At 39.8% G+C, this 21390-nt stretch overlaps 1 protein-coding gene across 6 annotated transcripts in view; it reads right to left on the reverse strand.

Moving 5' to 3' along the window:
• The window catches only part of NAALADL2 (N-acetylated alpha-linked acidic dipeptidase like 2), a 399226-nt gene that overhangs the window by 318130 nt on the left and 59706 nt on the right, over window positions 1-21390 (reverse strand). Inside the window, exon 1 of one of the 6 annotated variants that reach the window (XM_074547425.1) lies at window positions 18451-18864. The exons of the other annotated variants lie outside the window; for them this stretch is intronic. The gene's annotated coding sequence lies outside the window, so the exon portion shown is untranslated. Of the gene's footprint in view, window positions 1-18450; window positions 18865-21390 lie in introns of those variants that run through there. 6 annotated transcript variants of the gene reach the window in all.

Below are 21390 nucleotides of genomic sequence, written 5' to 3' on the forward strand. Positions count from 1 at the left end.
TATCAGGAGAAACAGTCAACAAGAGAAGTTAAACTATCCTCTTTTTTTTTTTTTTTTTTGTAAGATCTTCTGCAGGAAGCTGAATAAAAAGCATCGTTCCCCTTACAATTTTTCCATGTGAGGCGTCAGGATTCACCTTACTAATAAATAAATAAATACACACAGAATGAGGTGGCAGATGGCTCCTCTGATAAGCTCAGCATGCCCCAATCAAGAATTAATGGTTCTTGAGGTATCAGTAGGTCTGCTGATTCCTAAGGACACACTACAGAAACTGCTCCTATTCCCATCATCTTATTTACACTCGCTGTCCTGTTGTGCAGTATTGACACTGAATCATCCCACATGTTCTGTGGGGAAACCAAAAGAGTTTCCCTTGAAAGGCTGACAAGTAGAAAGAGGGGTTAGAGTGGTCTTTCAAACCTACCACTGTAGAGGAGATATGCACACAAGTGAAAGAAAACATTGTGTGTAACCTTGGGGTTGCTGCAGGTCTGCAACAGGTCTGGATACACACTCAGGCTCTGCAGTACTCAGGGAAACCAGAGAAAAGGGACAAGAGCCAAGCAGCAGAGTTACAGACTTTCATCCTCAGTTCTTTAGGGAGGTAAACTCCCAAATGCAGCTCCCTGAATCCCCAGGAAAGGCGAGCATTTTCAATTTCCAAGCCTTCCAAGTGCAAAGTGCCCCCTGTGAGATGCAGAGCTCTGCCTCCTGCAGGGAGATTGTCTCAGTCCAAGACTGCTCAGTGCTGCACACAGGTACTAATTCCAACTAATGTCATCATCTGCTGTCCCAAGACTTTGAACATTTCTCCTCTAGCAAACCCTTGTGACCAGCACCTCACCAAAATATGCTCAGTTCACCCACCCCTGCAGAGAACATCTCTCCCTTCTCTGCCCTCTGTGTTAGGAGAGCAGCCATGGCCCAAAATAGGACCTGTCAATAACTGTGATGCAGAAGTAAATATTTGAGAGTACCAGAGCAACCAAATAAGCTTTTTTCTTCTTTTTTTTTTTTTAATTTTTTAAAGCTATCTGCATTGACATCTCAGGCAATTTAAAAATTTCAGGCAGTCAGTCCACCCTGCCAGTTAAATATTACACAGACACAGAGTGCATTCAAGGAGAAGGTTCAGGGCAAAGTTTAAAAGGCAGCTGATACTTATTGGCAGCAGCCAGGATCCCCTTCGGTTGCTTTCTAGGAATGCACATTGCCCGGATCAGGAAGGCTCCAGCTGGTGACAGTCACTTTTCAAACACATCAGCACCAGGTATCCCTTCCTTGCTGTCCTCCCTGATGTGCTCCTTGCCCAGGCAGCCTGCTCTGAGCAGACACAGCCGTGTGGGCAGGTGGCTGCTGTGTGATGTGAAAACCCTCCAGGGAGTACAACAACAGATATGATTTCTGGCACTCTCACCCCTGCCAAGAAAACACCTTCAGTGGCCTGAAGCATGAACCCAAGCCAAGCTGTGCAGCCATCACAGCCTTTGGAAAAGCAGACAGTTCACAAATCAGCATCAGGCAGGCAGAGAAGCTTCTCCCCCATATTCCCTGTTATCAGGATCACCATTCAAAATATCTTCATTAAAAGAGCAATTTGCACATCCAGCTGCAGGTAGAGGACACAGAGCTATATGCCACTTTAAGACCCCAGAAAAACAATTCTTTCTTGCATTGACTTTTTTCTACTGTTTTGCAGCAGAGCTGGCTGCAATTAAACTGTCTTTGTTTAAGCATAAAAGCTCATTTCTGTTATTTCCAAGAAGTAATGGGATGGCTTTGTTGCTTCTGTAAATTACTCACCCACTGTTATGATCTACCATAGAACTAAAGCAAATTAAAACAATAGTCAAGGCATCACTGAGAGCAAAGATTTTCAACAGTTTTCAAAGATCCTTTTTGACTCCTTTCATTTACTTTTCTTCTTTTGAGACACATAAAACACAGAAGCATGATTGCAGTAAATTTTGATAACTACCATAGATTTCTCCCACTCTCTCAATGAAGGAAAGTATTTCTGAAAAACCTTCCATCCAAATTTATCTTTTCAATTTCTGCACAATCCCGTGTTGGCAATAATATGCACCCGTTACACTGGATGATGAAAAGAAGAATTTAAAGGAAACCATAATTTTCCTGCAGCATTTTTTAACCTCAGAAAAGAGGACTTTCTCAATCTCAAATTTGGACACAGAACCTGAAAGCAAAATTACTGCACAAATCCTTGCATCTTGGTGAAGAAAGAAAAGTATCAACTTTATGACCTGCTACACTTCAGTAATCTGAAATCACTACCCTCAAACCTAAGAAAATGCAGTTTTATTACTATTTTTAATAATATTTATATATGAAATATATATGATGAAATGTTATCCAAATAATGCTATTTTATCACTGCTCTAATTCTTGGTATTTGTACAACAAGATCTCTGACTTGCAATCAGATCAAACAGGTAATATGGAAAGGATCTCCTTCCCTTGTGTTTTCACAATTTACTAGAAGACTGAAAGTTAGGGGTAGCTTCAGTAATATTTATAAAATTCTAACCCTAAATTCCAAATTGCCACATCTGTAAGCTCTGAATCAGGAACTCTGAGTAAACAGAACAGGTGAATATTTCTCATGATCACCATCAAGTTCTTGAGCCACGGCATGACAGAAATTATTGTGTCTTCCTAATTTTCATGTAAAGCCTTCTGGAACTCACACTTTCTTAATCAGTCCAAGTAAATACAACAAATCTCCAGTCCTGCTACTGAAAGTGGCCAGCTCATATCTAAAGGATACATGGTTTTCTATTTTATCATTTTGGGATTAATTTAAAAGACCTAAACATATGCTAGATTGAGCTGGAAAAGAAGGAAGTACGTCCAAGGATCCCGCAATTTCACAGTCAGGAATTTCTGGCCAATTAAAACAGAAACAAACACTGAGGAAAATACAATTAAATGCTTCTATGGAGGAATAACACTGTTAGACTGGGTTGTTTTATCTCACCTCTTCTTACTTCTTTCATCCGAACTTTCCAGGAAGCATCTGGACAAAGTAGTTCTCACATCTTATATCAGGGGCAGAGCAGTAAGTATTTGTATTATATGCACAAGAAAAATCAATGAGATCTCAGCAGCACGTGCAGTTTGATGGATACACTGCTCTGAGCAGTGCCAGGGGCCAGCTGGGCATCAATGACAAATGTCAGTGCTGCCACCAGCCCTGGCAGCACCTGGGGCATCCACTCTGCACCTCCGGGCCTCAGCAATGGGCTGGGAGAAACATGAGGAGAAACACAGACCCTGTGTTGGCCTTTTGCTTTGTCTTTGAGATAAGGACTCCAACAGTTTGCCTTTATATATTCAGATAAAAATAACGGAATATCTACGACTCAAATTAAAGGACACAGATGGCTGGTTTGAACTGAAAGGAAAGGCCAAAGGCACAGGCTTCAGTTACAAAATCCCCTGAGAATAAGCAGAATGTTGTACCTTTGTTGGGGGGAAGGAGCTGTTATCTACCTTCCCTGCTCCTAATGGGATTCCCTGGGGTCTCCTTTTCATCACTTTCAAAAGGTCACTCTTTGTCTCCAAGTGCTTCTTGTCAATGTTAAAGCCACATTCTGCTCTTTGATACCGAGATAAAAGAAATATCTGCTGGCTTGGGCCACCCCAGACTGAGAAGAAGCCCCACTGCAGCGTTTCAAAGCAGCAAGTGCATAACACAAGATGACCAAGGGAAGGAAACATTCTGCAGGAGAAGAAAATAACTCGCCGCGATAAACTCGGTGACACATTTCACTTCCAGCCTGGTCCAAAACGCACTGAAGTTTGCAGAACTTCTGTTGATTTTAACAGGTTTGGGAATATGTCCCTTACGCCCGCTGAAATTATATCAGGAAAGGAGTATCAGTTTATCAGGTTTAGTGGGCACACACAACACATTTCATCTTTAAGCTTCTCTCCTTTAAGGAAAAGGAAGGTTCACATGCTCAGGGGATTCAGGCACAAGGAATAAAGCAAATGAGAGGGAACGCAGATTTCTCAGTGGGAGAACAAAGACAACAGGTTCATCTTCAAAAGGGTTTGTATTTTCTCCCACAGCGTACAAAAAAATACAGATAATGTACATTTTATTTTTACTTGTATTCTCATCAAGATGCATCCCAGTTGAAAAAGAAGGTATGTCTCTCCATATAAATAGATTAAATCATAAAAAAGTAGCAAAAAGTCAATTTCCAGACTTTATAACTATTTTCATGTAATAATTTGTATTTTGCTACGGCTAAGATCTAGACCTCACCAAAACCAGGTTTATATAGCATGACTATAGATAATCATCTGCCAGCATTTTTATTAAATTCCTTATATATCAGCAGACTTCATAAATTGGAAATTTTATATATATATATTTTTTTTTTAAACAGAAACATTGTGGGGTCCAAGGGGTTTTTTTTAAAGTAAGGAGAAAAAACTAAGCCACACATTCCCATCTTGCCCCAGCACACAACCAGCCAAATTCCAAAAATTAAGATAATTCTTGGCCCATCAGCAATGGCTGAGCTGCTGTGTGAAATGTGCTCATCACTGTGCAATCTTCATCCTCCAGTTCTGCCCTGGCTGGGATGGGAGAACTCAGGGGCTCCATGGGGAAAGGTGACTTTAGCACCCAGCAAGTTCAAAACCTCCTCCTGTGTCCAGGGAATCACAGAGGGTGTGTGAGGCCAGGACAAGGAGATTCAGCCCCGTGCCAACAATGAATACAGTGACAGGATACATTTTTGTCTAATAAAATGGTTTTTTGGTGTAGAGATACACCAAGCAATAGCCAAAACGTTCCTCCAGGCACATCACAAACAGCAGCAGCTCAGAGCTGGGTGCTAATGAAAGCTGACTGCACTCAGGACACTTATCCTGAATTATGCTGGGTGTCTTTGCAGAGAAGGACAGAAATGACACACTGAGCAATGTATCAAAGGCCTTTTTTTATTGCATATTCTCCTTTTTTATACAGTTTTACAGACCTCGTGTGTGACTCCAGTTGGTTAACACCTTTTTTGCCAATCACTCCACTGGTTAGTAAAAGGAATTTTCCTTGTCCATCAAATTTCTCTATTCTTAAATTGGTTAAATATTTTCTCAATTGATTCTCATGGGATAGATTTTATGCAGGTGCTAGTTGTTTTTCACTCAAGAATAGATTGTTATGTTAACGAACTGTTCACACCAGGATCGTTTTTACATGGGAACTTGCAAAGTGCAACCTTCACTTAGAAGACATGACAGGTCACTGATCTAACACAGCAGGCCTGTTTTTGTGAGGCCTTTCTTTCATAATTTTTCTACCTTACTGCAACAGTTGGGTATTTCTGCCCAGCCCTAAATTGTGCTCCCTTCAGGAGACACCACAGTTAACTCATGTTGTGTTTTCACCAAGGGGTTGCACAGGGGTAAGAGCCTCTTCTTCCCCTCTAAAACCTTCCTGAGAGAGCCTCAGCAGGGCTGACCCTCCTCCTCCTCACTGCTCAGGATCAGGAGCACTAAGTGCAATGGATTCACCAGCAGACAAGGTGCCAGACCTGATTCTGCCTGGAATTTCATGGCTAGGACATGCCATGGATGCGTCATCTACATGCCAGGTCCTCCCCTGCCCAGACAATCTCTGGAATTCTCAGCCTCCATCCACTGGCACCTTCTGATCTTCATCCTCCTTAGATAATCCTGGTTTAGGGATCTCCACCAGGTCAGCCACAGCACTAGCAGCCTGCCATCTGTCCAAGGTTAGAGGGAAAAATAGGAGCTGATTCATTTTGAACAGTTCAGCTACACTGAGTTTTGCTGACTTATTATTGGTCAGCATATTTATTATGCTACATATAAATAAAACATTAAACATTGTACTCGAAATATCCAAAATAGCCTGCAATTCTCCTACTTCTTGAGCAAATTAAGTGAGTTTTCACCCCACTAGCTTTTGCTTTTTTTTTATTATTAAGGAACCAACACAGGCAGAAGTCACGACTCTGCCTTTCCTAGGGAAAAAATAAAAAAGGGTAAAAAAAAAAAGGGAGTAGCCATGGGATGATACAAACAGACTTACACTAGTGCTATAAACTGAATTCTCTGCCATTGTCACTGTTGCATTATTTTGGTAATCCAATTAACTTCTGATGTTGTCAAATGCAAATCAGAATGGGTTTGCACAATGAGTACTTACACACAGTGGTAACACAATTACCCCAATTTCTATTAGCTTGTGCTGTTAAATACTCTCAAAGGCCAAGGGTAAAAGATCTATTTTACAGCAGTGATTATGAATTCCAGTAGTCCAGAAGACAAGTATTGCAGATGGTGTCCAGCAACAACATATAATTCTGAAATCTCATTTTCTTGCTTTCTACACCACACTAATGTATGCTTGCAGTTTGCTGCTAAACTTAGTTATGTCACCAGTAAGTAACAATAAAGATCCTATTGATTTAAGACTATGCATTGCTGAAAGTCAATGTTCCAATAAGTGGGACAGAGGCAACATGAGAATTGCAAAACCCCACTTAGCTGAGCATCTAAAGCAAAAATCCCATCCTAAGCCATTCTACAAAAGAATGATCTTCAAAAGGAGAGCAAAGCCCAAACAAGGCAGAACAGATAAATTGGCAAATAATGCAAAACCAAACGTTCTTGTTCATGCCTGCAGAAACAAAACAAAACACAATAATCCTAATACCTGTACCTATTCTAGTCTGAAATAATTTCTTTAACCAGTGGCAGATCTATCTTGCCTCGTTGAAAGGCCATGGAATGATGACTTGTAACTGCTCCAAAGGCCAAGCCTGACTCTGCTGGGTGAGTCAGGAGCAGTCCCAATGGAAGTGGAAGCTGCTGAGATGCTGTGGAGGGCAGGTCAGACACCGCCACCAGCAGCAGGGTGATCTACAACTCTCGCTGACAGCGCATCTCTGAAAAGATCAGGAAAGCCCTGATTGCCTATTATGCATTATTAAGACACAGATCAATAGAGAACCCTCCAGGGGCCACTAACATGCACTGCACGTGTGATTTCACCTTCTGCAGGCACAGGAGGCAGCTGTGGGAGCTGGGTCCTGCAGCCCCTGGCCAGGGACTGCACTCCACACCCTGGGCCTTGACATATTCCTGCAGGAAGGTCACACCTGCCTTCTTCCCCCATCCTTTTTTTTCCTTTTTTTTTTCCTTTTTTTTTTTTTTTTTGCCTACTAAAATTCAAATTCAAACCATCACACCTTGACTTGTACTTCTCCAGCTACACCCACTACCATTAAATTTCAATTTAAGCATTTTGGGACAGAGGCTGGGCTGAGAGAGAGATGGGCTTGTTCGCAGGCAGCAACCAAATGCAAAAAGTGCCAGACTCCCACTGCAGCCTCCAAATATTACTCTAAATGCCAAGAGTAACCTGTTATTTCAACATGTTTTTCAGCTGAGGGATTGATTTTAAGGATCAGAGAACAGAAACAGCTCATTTTTGAAGGATAAAAAATAAAATATTAGGAACTCCAGATGCTCAGTAATTTTCTTCACAAGACAGGAATACTGCTAAAATTATCCTCGCTACCAAATTATATCCCTTTTCCTGAAAACTTGAAGATAAAGGTAATTTCTGAACAGTAGCATATGTCATAAATACATGTACCAGCACCACTCTGAGCCTCACATCACCTTGCCAGCAGAGCTGGGCAGATTCAGGTGATTTACAGTAAGCATAGTTAATAACTTACAATAATCATGCTTAGCATCAAGCTCAGAATGAACTGCTGCCAAACTGACAAATGTGGCTATGAAAATTGATAGCTTTGAAATTTGTTTCAAGGTTCATGTACAGAAAACCTCGCCAGCACACACAAAATTCAGAAGGCTTTTAAGAACAGTATTCTGCATATGACTGAATTAGTTAATTACTTGAAAATCACCCACCCAGAAGAAAAACTGTCTCCAGCTCTGGTGATTGCCTATTTATTTCCAGCACAGAAATAACTTTATTCATTGTGGCAAGGAAGGATAACGGATTCTTTGCACCTTTTGAAGGGTAGAAATAAGTATGGAGAGTAAAGATAAATCACTCATTTAAAATAGGTATTTAGGCCTTAAAACTTTCAGTTGCAGCACCAATGCAACTCCCATATGATTCACCCTCTGCCCAAAGTTCAGTGATTCTTACTATTAATTACATGTTTCTCCTCCATCCTCTTGGATTTATTCTGCTAGACAGAGAAAAATGCACACTATTAGGAGTTGAGCTCAAAATCTTACCCAAAAAACCAATAAAATAAACTAGCAACACAGGTTCTGAACACTGGACACTAAAGGAAGAACTGGCAACAAGACAGAATGGAAAAGAGTGGAATAAAATAGTTATTTTCACCCAGCTTCCATGGCAGCCAGTTCAGTCCATAGGCTGGAGTGCTGAACTATCACTGCCTGGCATCTGGCTCCAAACGCCTCCAACTGCCAGATTTTGACCCTGTGGGTTAAAATTCCAAACTTCTCAATCCAGGGGCAGATGTTTCTACAGATCTCTGAAATGTGATTTCATTAATTCACCAGCACCAAACAAGAAATCTCACCACAGCACATTTCCCCTGATTTAGGGCAAATGGAGTTCACAGCACAGCAACCAGGACAGGAAGGGCTGGGGAGAAGCAGCAGAGAAAACATGGAAAGGGTGAAGAAAAGGGCAGAAATGGACCCAGAGAGCAGTTAGACTCATGGTCAGCAGTGCTCTCCAAAAGTCTTACTAAAATACTCCAAACCACTGATTTCTCTTGCTCCTCTGGAAGCACACAGGCATCATCCTAACAAGCTGTGCATCCCTCATCCTTAGTGAATGCAAACTACTTGTGGTCTTGCTCTTTTATAGATAACCAGAAGAGTGTTTTTACACACATCTCTTGGTCTCAGGCTCACTGAGAGGTGCTGGTCAACTCTGGGGGCATTGCATGGCTGATTATTCAGCCTTCCTAGTAAACTGAACAATAAAAAAAAATTTTCAAGGAATAATACTGCAGAGTTGAGCACTGAACAGCCATCAATTTTAAACACAGATGTTTCTATCATTATAATTTTGTGCTCTAAATTGATTTAAGTGGAGGTAAAATAGATAGTGCAGTTGTCTAGTTCTTTACTTACATCATCAGTACTCTCCAGTGAGAAAAAGAAACAGGAAATCTCACCCAGTTGCATAAAAGCTTGAAGAGAGCCTACTGAACCACAAGAAAAACTCTACCATCTTATATTTAACACACATACACCACAGAAAGCTGAATCAATATCAAAGATGGATGAAGTGTTTCTAAATGGGATTCTTAAGCATTAGAGGGGAAAGAGAACCGTGGGCGAAGACATGGAGGAAAAAAGAAATGTGAAGGACATGAGGAAACAAAAACAACTTGGAAGTTAAAGCCCACTGCAAGAGCGATGATGACGGCTAAATATAGCTAACCAGCCCCATGGAAAAAAACTTCAACTGAGACTAATCCTGTGCTGCAGGTAAAACAGACTGCACAGAACTTATGTGCAACAAGATGGGGTAAACCAGCACCACGAGCAGATGGTTGTGTCTGAACACAGTGACACAGCATCGTCTTCAACTCTAGATTCACACCCCACACCTTCCTACAATTATCACTGTAAACAGTGCAGCTCACTGTCTGCCTTCTATAGTTTGAAACTGCTGATGCTGTTTAACCAACTTCTGCCCTTAAAATAATACTCCATTTCTCCATAAAATATTTATATTAAGCTTCTAGCACAGGTTCCTGCTCAGGGTCTATTAAGCTCTCATGAAGAGCTGAGTCAACGTGCTGAACCTTCTAAACTGTTTCTTCCAGGTTACATAAAACCAGAAAAAAACTGAAAGACAGGGTCACACTTCTCAGTTCTCACTGAATGAAGTTGTAACTGATATTAAAGAATAACAAATAAAACAACATGAATGCAACAAACTTCTTTTAAAAGCGCTGCTCATCTCCTCAACTAAATTAAGCTCCAGCAAATGGAAGGTATTACTCCAGCATGCTCTTATCCCATCCATCTCCTACTCTCCTACACATTATCCAAGCTCTGTGCCAAATGAGATCATTCCACTACAGCCCACACCTGCTGCATATTTGATTGTTCTGACATTAAATGTTCGTGCATGGGGCACACATCACATCATCTCTGTGACCATGGGAATGTGATCTTTGCATTGCCAGCCTGCCAGAACTTCCACAAAAGTCAACAGCAGTTATGCTCATGAGAAATGTGCCCAGTGTTTCTGGGTTTAAGCAGATTTCATGAATTTCATGGCCCTCAAAAAACACGCTCTGAAATTCTTCATTATGGCCTTATTTTCCCTTGAAGGGAAGTATCCAGGACTTGCATGACTGAGATCATTTGAACATAACCTCATGTTTTTGCTGACATTTGGCTATCCTCACCCCCAGGCAAAGCACTACAGAAATGTATATGGAAATTACTCAGCCAGTAAAGAATCTGGATAGAAATCCCAGCTGTCATATGAGAAATATAGAGGATTACGGGTATCCCAGGCATTTATTAAGTTATACTTCTTTGATATTAAGCTAATCATGAAGACTAAAACCATCTTGCTGATGTTTTTAAGAGGAGGCAACTGAGATGTATTAGATTTTATGCCTTTTGAATTTATCTGTATAGTTATGATAGTCCTACTGCAATGCTGAGCACAGAAATGCACCTGGGCACTCACACCACCCAGAAGTATCCACATCACAGCACAGTTTGGGTTGTTTTGCCTTTTTTTTCACCCACACTCTCTGTTAATAGACAAAACCAGAGTAACTGAATTTCTGAGACTCAGATTCAATTAAACAGCATCTTAACAGTTGCAACAAGCACAAATGCAGTTACCAGAATTTGATAAAGGAGCTTCAGCACTGGAATCCTCTCTGTCTTTACTGCCTGATGTTTAGAGGCTGTACAAGTATCACACCCTGAATCACACAGCCATTGCTAGGCACACAGCATTTTATTCCACAGCAAATTGAATGCTGCCAGGAGGAAAATCACGTGCTGCTCAAGCACTGAATGTAACTCAACTGCACTGCACAGATCTGCAAAATATGTACAGCCACATATTCCATATCCAGGGCTCTGCCATTGTACGGCAGACTGTAAACCCTGGAAACAATGGAAAGATAAAAAAGAAAATATTAAAAATATCACAGTTTGAAATAGAATTTGTTACAATTTTGGATTGGTAGAGGATTCAATAAAATGGCTTACCAGAAAAGAGCATACTTGCATATCGAAACCACTCACCAGTTAGGGAATTCCAGCAGAGGAATTTAATTTTTTTTTTGTTAATTAAAAGATGCAGCCAACCTGTGTATCATCATTGAAACCAAGGACTTTATCAAAGTGAAAAGCCCAATTAGCATCAGTCCTCTTTGGATGTATAGGCTAACATATCCCTCATCAGCTCAGTGAAAACCCAAGGGTGCCTCTGCTCTCCAGAACTGCAAAACTAATAAACAATTTCATTTAATTTGAAACAGACTACACTGAAATCCAGTTTACCTCAGAGTAACAGTGGATTGCATGCTTTTCTCCAGGGCACGTGTGGAAAAGTAAGTATTAAAAACCTAATGCACGAAAAAGTACATTGAAGAGACTGGCATTTGCAAATTGAATAGAGTGGCACATTTATCAAATTTGAACACAACATGCTCAAAATCTCTTCTGAAATGCACTGAAATACGTTTCTCTTACAGCCTTCAAAGTATGTAAATATTTCTCAGCTGAATTAATATGGCATCCAAAAAGTAATTTTTGTTGCTGTTTCTATTTTTAAGAGTTTGTAATGAAGTGCCAATCTGCTATCCAGTATTTTATTCTGGATCTTTCCATCACCACCAAAAGGACTGTCCAGTGCGAAAAAACTACAAACTGGGAAGAGATTTCACCATTTTCCAGGGGAGCCTTTTATCTCTGGAAAGAAAATGCCTTCCAATTACCATGCTATTCCTATGGCTGTGCTGTCCTATAGCTCTCAGTAACAGAGCTATTACTCCACAACAGTGCTCAGTGTTACACCTTAGCTCAAGCAGATTGGTTTTGGTGCATCCTTAATTGTGGTACAATCCAAATGCATTGTTTTTTCCTTTAAGAAGAGGAATTTTTTTAAAAAACAAAAAAGCCCATCCTAGAGATAGAATTCTTTCACTGTCTGACAGAAAAGCCCCCAGATGTTATAGTAATAGGCAAGAATAGACAGAAATATGTTTTGGGTGCAGTCTGCAAGTTTTATTAAAAGGGATTTACTATCAAATAAGCAGTGACAATAATGTTTGTCTCTATAGGTTAGACCTAATTCCTGTAACTTCTGAAACGCTACTGGGAACTAACATTTTGCTGATGCTGCCCAGTAGAAACAGTAACTTTCCAAAATTTAAATATCCAAATATCTAGATACAGTTCTTTCTAGATTCTCCTAAATACTAATACATGAGTTAATGCTTTTAAGCCAGGATCAGGAAAATCATCCAAGTCACTGGGGCCAAGATCAACTGGACTACTCCACAGAGAAATGGAAGATTTGTATTTTCCTATTCTTCACTAGAAACAAAAACACAGAAAAAAAACACAACCACAAAACACATGCCAAAACAGACTACAAGACACAAGACAAGAGAGAGAATCATCAGAGAATCACAGGATGTTCTGGGCTAGAAGAGACCTTAAAGCTCACTTCATTCTACCTGCCATGGGCAGGGACACCCTCCACTATCCCAGGCTGCTCCAAGCCCTGTCCAACCTGGCCCTGGATGATTCCAGGGATGGGGCAGCCACAGCTGCTTTGGGCAATCAGTGCCAGGGTCTCACCTTCCTCACAGTCAAGAATTTCTCCTTAATATCCAATCTAAACCTGCTCTCTTTCAGTCTGACGCTATTCCTTCTTGTCCATCACTCCATGCCCTTCTCCAGCTCTCTTGGAGCCCCTTGAGCCTTTTCTTCTCCAGGCTGAACACCCCCAGCTCTCTCAGCCTGGCTCACAGAGATGCTCCAGGCACTGCCAATCCTTGCCTTGCAGGAACCAAACTGGATCTGCCAATCGCAAGATAATACATCTCATTCCAGGTGACTCCCAAAGCATTTATGCCAATGTTTCCTCAAAGCTTTTGGGTCTCATTAAAACATAAAACCCCAGCCACCACCAAACACAGAAAACGGATTCACTGAACAGTTCTGACCAGTTTTAATTAAGATATATAAACTCTTACAGTTGCACGCCAGCCTGGTGTTTATATGAATAACTTAAGTATTTAATAGATACCTTCACTTTTAATTACCATAAATGTCAAGAGCTTCCTGTCGTATAAGAGCTCCCCAAATGTTTCAATGATTTTTGAGCTTATCTGAAGTGGTTAACTTTAGGATTTTGTAATGAAACCACCCCTACAACATTTTAAAAATTAACAACCTTCAAGCCTACACATTTTCACCCTAAAACATCCAAGGACCTTCACTGAATAATAGCGCCTCTTCTTGCACTTGACATTTATTAGTCATGATTTTAAAGTGAGGAGTACTTAATTACAAATAAAGGATCCCTGACTTTGATAACTCTCAAGGAACTGCTAAGCATGAAATAAAATATGATACTGGAGCCTCCCCTTAAACTTTGCCATGTATATTTCTTTCTTTTCATAATTCCAATAAAATAGGTTGATTGTCAAAGTCTAATTTTAGACTTAACGAAGCAGTAAAGGTTGGGCTGATGAAAAAGAAGCTGGAACAATAACAGTAAAAACATAGTCATGGACTGTGACGATCCAAGAAAAATTTTCTGGCCAATTTGATTTGATTGTGTTGAACAATGACAAAGTATAGAAGCAATTAGAAATCACATCCAGTATTAGTAAGTGACTAAATGCTGTTAATGGCATTTTGTGCTTCCTGAAGACTGGCAAACTTCTACCCCATTTTTAAACAAGAATTCAATTCAATTCAAGTCATCGGGATGTACTTTTCCCTTCCATTTAATTGTGGCCAAATAATTTCCTGGATTTTATTTTGCTACTGGCTTTACTATTACAAAACACTATTAATATAAAAGGTTTTAATGAAAAAGTTGTTCATGTATATTTGAGCATTGATGGTGACACAAGAAATTAATATGAAAGCTCGATGAAAGAAGATTAGCATATGATTTTGGAATAAACAGATACACTTATTTTGGATATATAAATTTTGAAACATATTAATGGAACTGTTAAGGTCTGAAGATGTCCACACCCCCAAACTGAAGGCCACTTTAGCAAGCCCTAAAAACCACAAACTGCTCTGCACGTTGTGAAGAGCTGAAAGCCCAGTTGTTGTAGAATTTTAAAATACACCAACAAAAAAGGGCTTTGAATCCTTAAAAACTCACATCACACACACACAGAGAAGTGCTTTATGTCAGTGTTGAGACTGACAGTTATTCACAATGGCTCAGCTGAACACTATGGCAGGGAGTCCTTCTTGACATGAAATTAAATACACTCAGCTTTAACACTTCATAAGCATCTCTGTATTCACCAAGGGTGTGTAATGCCATGGCCACGAACGCACCGGAAAACGCGGAGCCAGAACAATATTTAATATAAATGCTCACAGCCAATTTCCTCAGTGCCTCAAGGTGATAAAAACACAGATCTGACTGCTAACACCACGAGCAAATCCAAATTACTATCATGCTTTAAATCAGTACCCTTGATCTTCATGTGGCTGTGAAAATAAAGAGATGGGAGAATTTTCAGGAGGCACAAACAAGAGTCAGCAGCTTCATGCACTTTCTACACTTTAACCTTCTCCTTCAGGTGCGGCATTACTCATGAAGAACTTCTCCCAGCTTACCCCCTCAGGTTTTCAGACAATTAATTACTAGGGAAAATTAATTCACAGGAGATCCTGCAACAGCTTTTCCACTTGGGTATTACTGAACACAAACAGTGAGCATCTGTCTGTACTACCTCCTGTGATTAAAAGTCAAACCTTATAGATTTTTTGTGAGTGCCAAGAAAGTCATGTGTCAAGCTGTCTAACAGAAACCCAGGTTCAGCCAGGATTCCCATGGTAAAGCTTTAATAGCAAGTGCCCATACGAGGCAAATCTTGTTTTACTGACAATCATATGACATGTGGAAATGTCTGAAGGTTGGGTCATTCCCTGTTTCACTCTCTTTCAAATATGAAATTCAGGCAAAATTTTCTGGCAAGAGATACAGCAAGCTTATATTTATTGCTAAGTTTTAGTTTTCAAGATCAAATTCCTTAACGATCTAAAAAAACAAAACTTCCTTTCACAGAAGTACTATCACCACATGTAAAGTAATCCAGGCAAGCTCACTCATCACACAGCAAGGAAAATAGGAACAAAAAAAGCAAGACTACAGCTGGACTGCTCTTCAATTGAAGCTTTGTGCAGTGCATGATCCTTCAAACCCTGACACAGATGCAGCAATTACAGTTCAAGTTTAACATAGCTCCTTTTACTCTGCTCTCACCTTTAAGCAAATTCCTATTTCAGTGAGGGATAGGTTCATCTTTTATCCCTCCCTTCCCCACCATGCTCAGAGATAAGAGGATTTATCAGAGGTAGGAGAGGCAGTGCATTTCATGTTTGCTTAGGGCAAGCTCTCCACCTTTCTCTGTTCTCACCTTAGTCTTGCTCTAAATTGTACATTCATCCACTGAAGGGCTGTGTTAATCCTGTCCTGTGACCCATTACTTTGGATTAAAATGGAATAAGTTAAAAATGGGAGAGGGTTTCCCTGGCACAGACCAATTTCAATATTCAGAGTAAAATCTTAAAGGATGAAGGAGTAATAAGCATGTATTCAACCTAAAAAATAGCTGGCCACACTAGAGCAAAGCTGCTTTTCCATTTCTCTGCTTAGATAATCATGATAAATATCAGCAGTTTTTAAAAGGTAGGGTCAATTGCTCGTAATTATGTACAAGTGCTGGACATTCACTGCAAGATCACAGCACACCTTTTATAAAGTGGGGTTGGCTGCTGCACACACTTAACTCACCTGTGCTCTAAGCACTGCTGGAACGAGGAACAGAATCAATTTTCTGGCAAAAATCTAATTCTGAAATTGAGTTTCCCTGAATATTGCAGACTATCATATTTTCTAAGTCTCCTCCCCTTCAGCCTTCCCCCTGATGCTGACAGAATTTGGATTAAGGGTTCTGGAAATCTTTTGCCAAATGTTTACCTGAGCTTTTTTTTTTTTGTTTTTTACTTTAACACAGAGAACAGTAAACATGCTTTCAGTAGGCTCCTTTAAATGCTAGTAGTAGAACAGTTTATTTTCCATTTCATTCTAGCAATATTTACTCCATTTAACCAACTGAGTTATAATACTGTGCTCTAAAACAAGACTGGAATCACCAGGTGCCATGCTTGTTTAACCAGAGTCAAAAAACCTTGTCCCACTTGTAGAAAAGAAGATTTTCAACGTTTTCCATCCCAATTTTACTTGTATCTACTGAGACAGACTGCCTGGAGAACAGCAGAAAGAGCAGCACATTCACAGCATCAATCAGCAACACCAAGGCACCTTGTCATCTTTGAGTACCACCAGCTTAAAACTTGAAAATAACCAAAGGGGAAGCAAAGGTGCCACATCCCAAAAATGAGAGCGGGTTTTGTTTCTCTTTCAGAAGAATAAAATGGGAGTAACTGGTGGATGGGGACGGCAAGCATGTGGAGCAGAGCCTGGAGCAGTGCTGCTTTTCACAGGTAACTGAGAAATTGCTCCAGTTGTCCCAGGGAATTTGTGGAGAAGAGTTTTCATCCAGAGGCAGCTTTGCATCTCTGACACTTGCTTAGAGAATCTGCCAGTGATAAGCAAAGGGAAAGCAGCCAAGAACTGATTTACCCTTGACTTTAACAGGAGATCCCATTCGACCAACAGCAAGGCCCAGTTTATCTCCAAAAGGCTTGTCAATTATTTTTGACCAGGTCAGCCTAATGCTGTAAATCAGATCATTTAACTACTGTCTTGTTCTTGTTTCTGACTTCAAACATCAGCCCAGTTTCTCTGCATTGCCACTGCTTCGCATAAACACTAGGCAAGTTTTAAAAATTACATATTATGACCACATCTTCAGTGCCATTCTGAATCTTTAATTAGTAACAAATATAAATAATCTATTGAAAATAGTATTGTATGTCTAGCAAATTAAAATTTAACAATTATTTAAATTCAATACTTTTAAGTCCTGGAAACACTGAAATTAGTCAAGTAAAAAAATTATTTTAAACTCATGCACTGGAAAGCACATTTTGTGCACTTCATTTCATTTTATAGTCTCTAAAAACTATTACAATTTTTAATAAACTTGTATCTGGGATTTGAAGCCAAACACTGATGCTCAAAAGGCACAAATTATTAACTAAGAGACACCCAAAGTGGTAATAAAATCTATTCCCCAGTGGTAAATTGCAAATGGGCTGCAAAAATTACATTTTATTAATCCAGCTGCAATTAAACAATAACAGCTGTATAACTTGTATTGCAATGCCCCACTTTCAGGGAGATGGCAAATATTGTTCATTATTCATTATATATTGCTGATTGGCAAACATTTTTCTCAGTCCAGCAGTGAGGTCTCTTGGGTATGACTGCTTCTCTTTATGACTGCAAACTGAGTTCTCCTGGTGTCTTGGGGTTTGCAAATGCTCTACGAGTCTGTCTTTCCTCTAAGATGTTCCACATTTCAAAGAGAATGATAAATTTCTGCTGAAGCCAACAAAACTTAAGCAACACATACATATAGACAAGTATCTGGCTAACAAGTTTTTAAAGTGTTACTGACAGCTACTTACTTTTCTACAATTAATAATCACTATCACAGGCTCCATCTCTTTCTTGGGATAATACACTCAAATGTTTGGCAGGTATGAAAATGAGAAGCAAAGACAAATACTATCTAAAGTCTGGCTGAGAAATGTACACAAGCACACATTAATTTTTACAATGAAAAATTGCAGCTACCAAAATCTTCCTTCTTTGGAATGAATATTACATGCAGTAGATAAAATATGGGCATCATTCTGCTTCCATATTTTTTGCAATGCTCTAAATACTGCTCTGTAAACATTAGGGCAGCTAGAAAAACATCACAGTAAGATAAAACTGGGATAATTTCTGGAAACAGACACAAAACAACAGTGTATGGTATATAACAATCAAATATTGGCATTCTGCTGCGTACATCTGACCATCCTAACTACTCAGCTTCATCAGGATCCTGATGGCTCTAGCTCCAGCAAATCTGCTTTGGAATTCTCCATTTAAATTTAATGGAAATGTTGTCTGCAGTCCACAATGTTTTTAATTAACTTTTACTCAATTTCTGTCAGTTTTTTTAAGCATACAGTAAAGATAGCTCTGACTCCTACCTGAGACTAAGATCACACTGAACTCTTCAGCCTTGGTTTTGTCTCTGAGTAGACAGTAACTGTTAGCTGGTTAACCTTTTGTAAAGCCAGTGATCTGAAGAGCACAAAACCAACAAAAACAACTTTTATTTCACATCCTGATACAACCAAAGTAAATAGTTGGGTATGTCTGACAACAACAACAATACTATGCATTGTGAAGGAAATTAACTCTACCCCAGTCAAAGCCAGCACAGATCCAATGCCTGGTTTATCTTTGTGTGTACTTTAGGAAATTATTTACACATACACAAGTCACACCAAGACTGATGCTCATCCCTCAATGACACCAGCACAGCCAAAAAGGGATCTCCACTTCTGGGTACCAGGGATCCATTGTGACCAATCCTTACCAAGGCTGGGCACAGAGAAACAAGCAGCTGGAAAATTCATTTCTCATTAATTACTGCCCTTCTCCTGTCCCTTCACCCAAAGGAAAAAAAACCCATGGTTTTGGTGAGAAAGTAGGCAGAGGTTTGCCAAATAAATGCATGTCTATCAACAAGATGTTTTCTGCTTAAAGTTTATAGTCTGACAACAATAAAAGATGGCTTTACCAGACTAGTAGCAAAAAAAAAAAAAAAAACCAAAAACAAAAACCTCTGGAATTTAAACAAGGTTTCTTCACAATCATTTTTTTTCCCCTCATTCTTTCACATCTTCCTAGGTCAGGCAAACAAAGGCAGGGTTCTAATTTCTCCCCTGCTATTCACTGCATTTTTCTCTGCTTTCACTAACAGAGTATCTCAAACGCATTGACAACAATATCAACTTCCTGACTTACCCACATCATCTCTGATGTTCAGTGGGTAAGTGACAGAACATGAAAATCTATTTTTAAAAGCACATAGAAAGCTAGTAATGGCAAGCTGTCTTCTCCTTGTTACAGGGTTATTGTCAGAGTAGGAATTACCATTCCATCTGAAACAAAAAGGCTGCTATTAGAGTACTGTTTACTTATAAAATATTAGTAATCCTTATTTCTTGTCACATCACATTTTCTAGGTAAAACTTTCACACTGACAATTCATAATCACTACTACAGAGAATGACTTCAGAGTGTTCCTTCCACAACAGCAGAAATAATCCTTGACTTGCAGACACAAGAACTGGGTTATGAATATACTTTCATCCCAAAAAATCCAAATCTCCCACTTAATCTGAAGATCTGTGAAAGTCTTTATGTAGACCTGAGCCAGGACCTTTTCTCCTGATGAAACATCTTTCCTTCTCCTTGCCAAAATTCTACTAAATCCAACAAAAAGTCTACAGAGATGTGACAGTCTCTACTAAGCTTGCAGCTGTCTTCAAACCTCACGCACACTGGGGCATTTTCAAGATCAGAAATGCACATTTTGAAGGTTTCCTGTTGACCCAAGGCAGCTTCACAGAGTGGTACATCTGAGGATGGGGAGGAGGACAGCACCAGGCTGCCTGCTTGCAAAGCCCCTGAAGGAAAGAGCAGGACACTTCACAGACCTGCCTGAGAGAAAGGAAGGAGCAAGGGAAAAAAGCATCTAAGGAGGAAAAAAAAAAAAAAAAATCAGGGCACAACATTGATTTTTTACTCTTTTCAGTGAATTCATTAATTCACTGACACAAAAACAGTCATCTAAGAATGTCAGACGAATGCACATTTTCAACTTTACCCACCAGCTGAGTCCCTCAAAATTGCATTTACTATGTGCTGCATGAGCTTCACTTCTTCATAACCTTACTTCTAATATGGCCTAATATGATCAAACAGTTTAATTAATAGAAGAATGGTAGCTGGTATGGGGGTGGTGGTTTTGTGTGGTTTGATTTTTTTAATATATTTTTTAAAATAAAGAAATATGCCAGTAATCATGAGTTGACATTTCCAGGCCACAACACTAAACTGACCCACTCAAAGGAATTTTTGTTTTTTAATTCTGTAATTTTGTATTCAAGCCTAAACCAATTCAGCATGGAGTACAAGAAGACATCATGACCTTATTACATAAAATCTATATAAAAAGCATTGTGCATTCTGAACTTGAAGTCATTTGGGGAGAACGAACAGAACCCCACTTTTTGCACACCGCTGGCGGGTGGTAGAGGAAAAAATCAGTTTATCTCTTCTTAATCCTGATTTTCCAGTAGAGAAAAAAATCTTAAAAATGGGAACCATCTCAGCTTTAAGAAGGGGTTTACAGCTTGTGCACACCCTGAGTCCTGCATTCCCTGGCAGACTCTCATGCCAAGTCCAGTGCTCTGCCTATTTCTCTAGACCAGGCTAAAATGCACAGACTGCCCCCAAGTACACGACCTTTTCAAAAATTTTCACTACACAGAACTTTTATTTTCACCACAAAGTTTGCCATTACCTTGCTTGCTGCTCAGTGAAATATTTTCAAAGGACCTCAAGCATTACAGACACTTTCCATTAAGAGAAACTCAGGAAAACTTTCCATTCAGATAAGCTCAGGAAAAAAACAAAAAAAAATAAATATGTAAGGCCTAAATGTAAGAACACCCAGCAGGCTCTGCCACATTAGAGCAGTGTGGGTTCCCGAATTCAGCTCTCAAAGAACCCAAATACAACAATAATGATCTTGGCACAGGGCATTTCCTGCAGATTAATGACCAGCAGGGAGGAGTTGATGGCCCACAGCGAAGCCAAGGGCCATTAACCCCAGCCAGTCATTAATCCCCAGGAAATGCCCTGTGCCAAGATCATTTTCCCATTTCAAAATGAAAAGCAGCAGAGACCATATAGGTTGTTTTGTTTTGTTTTAATGAATGATGCTATTCAGCTGTTATCTCCAGGGTGTAACACCTCTGCAAGTTAACTTGCCATGGTTTAACTAGGAGGATGAGAGTGCAGAGGATGGGCAGAGCACAGGGCCCAAGCAGAAAACACTGCTTGTACACCAGGCT

Source organism: Zonotrichia albicollis, chromosome 9 (assembly GCF_047830755.1).
Source record: "Zonotrichia albicollis isolate bZonAlb1 chromosome 9, bZonAlb1.hap1, whole genome shotgun sequence".
Classification (NCBI taxonomy): Eukaryota; Metazoa; Chordata; class Aves; order Passeriformes; family Passerellidae; genus Zonotrichia; species Zonotrichia albicollis.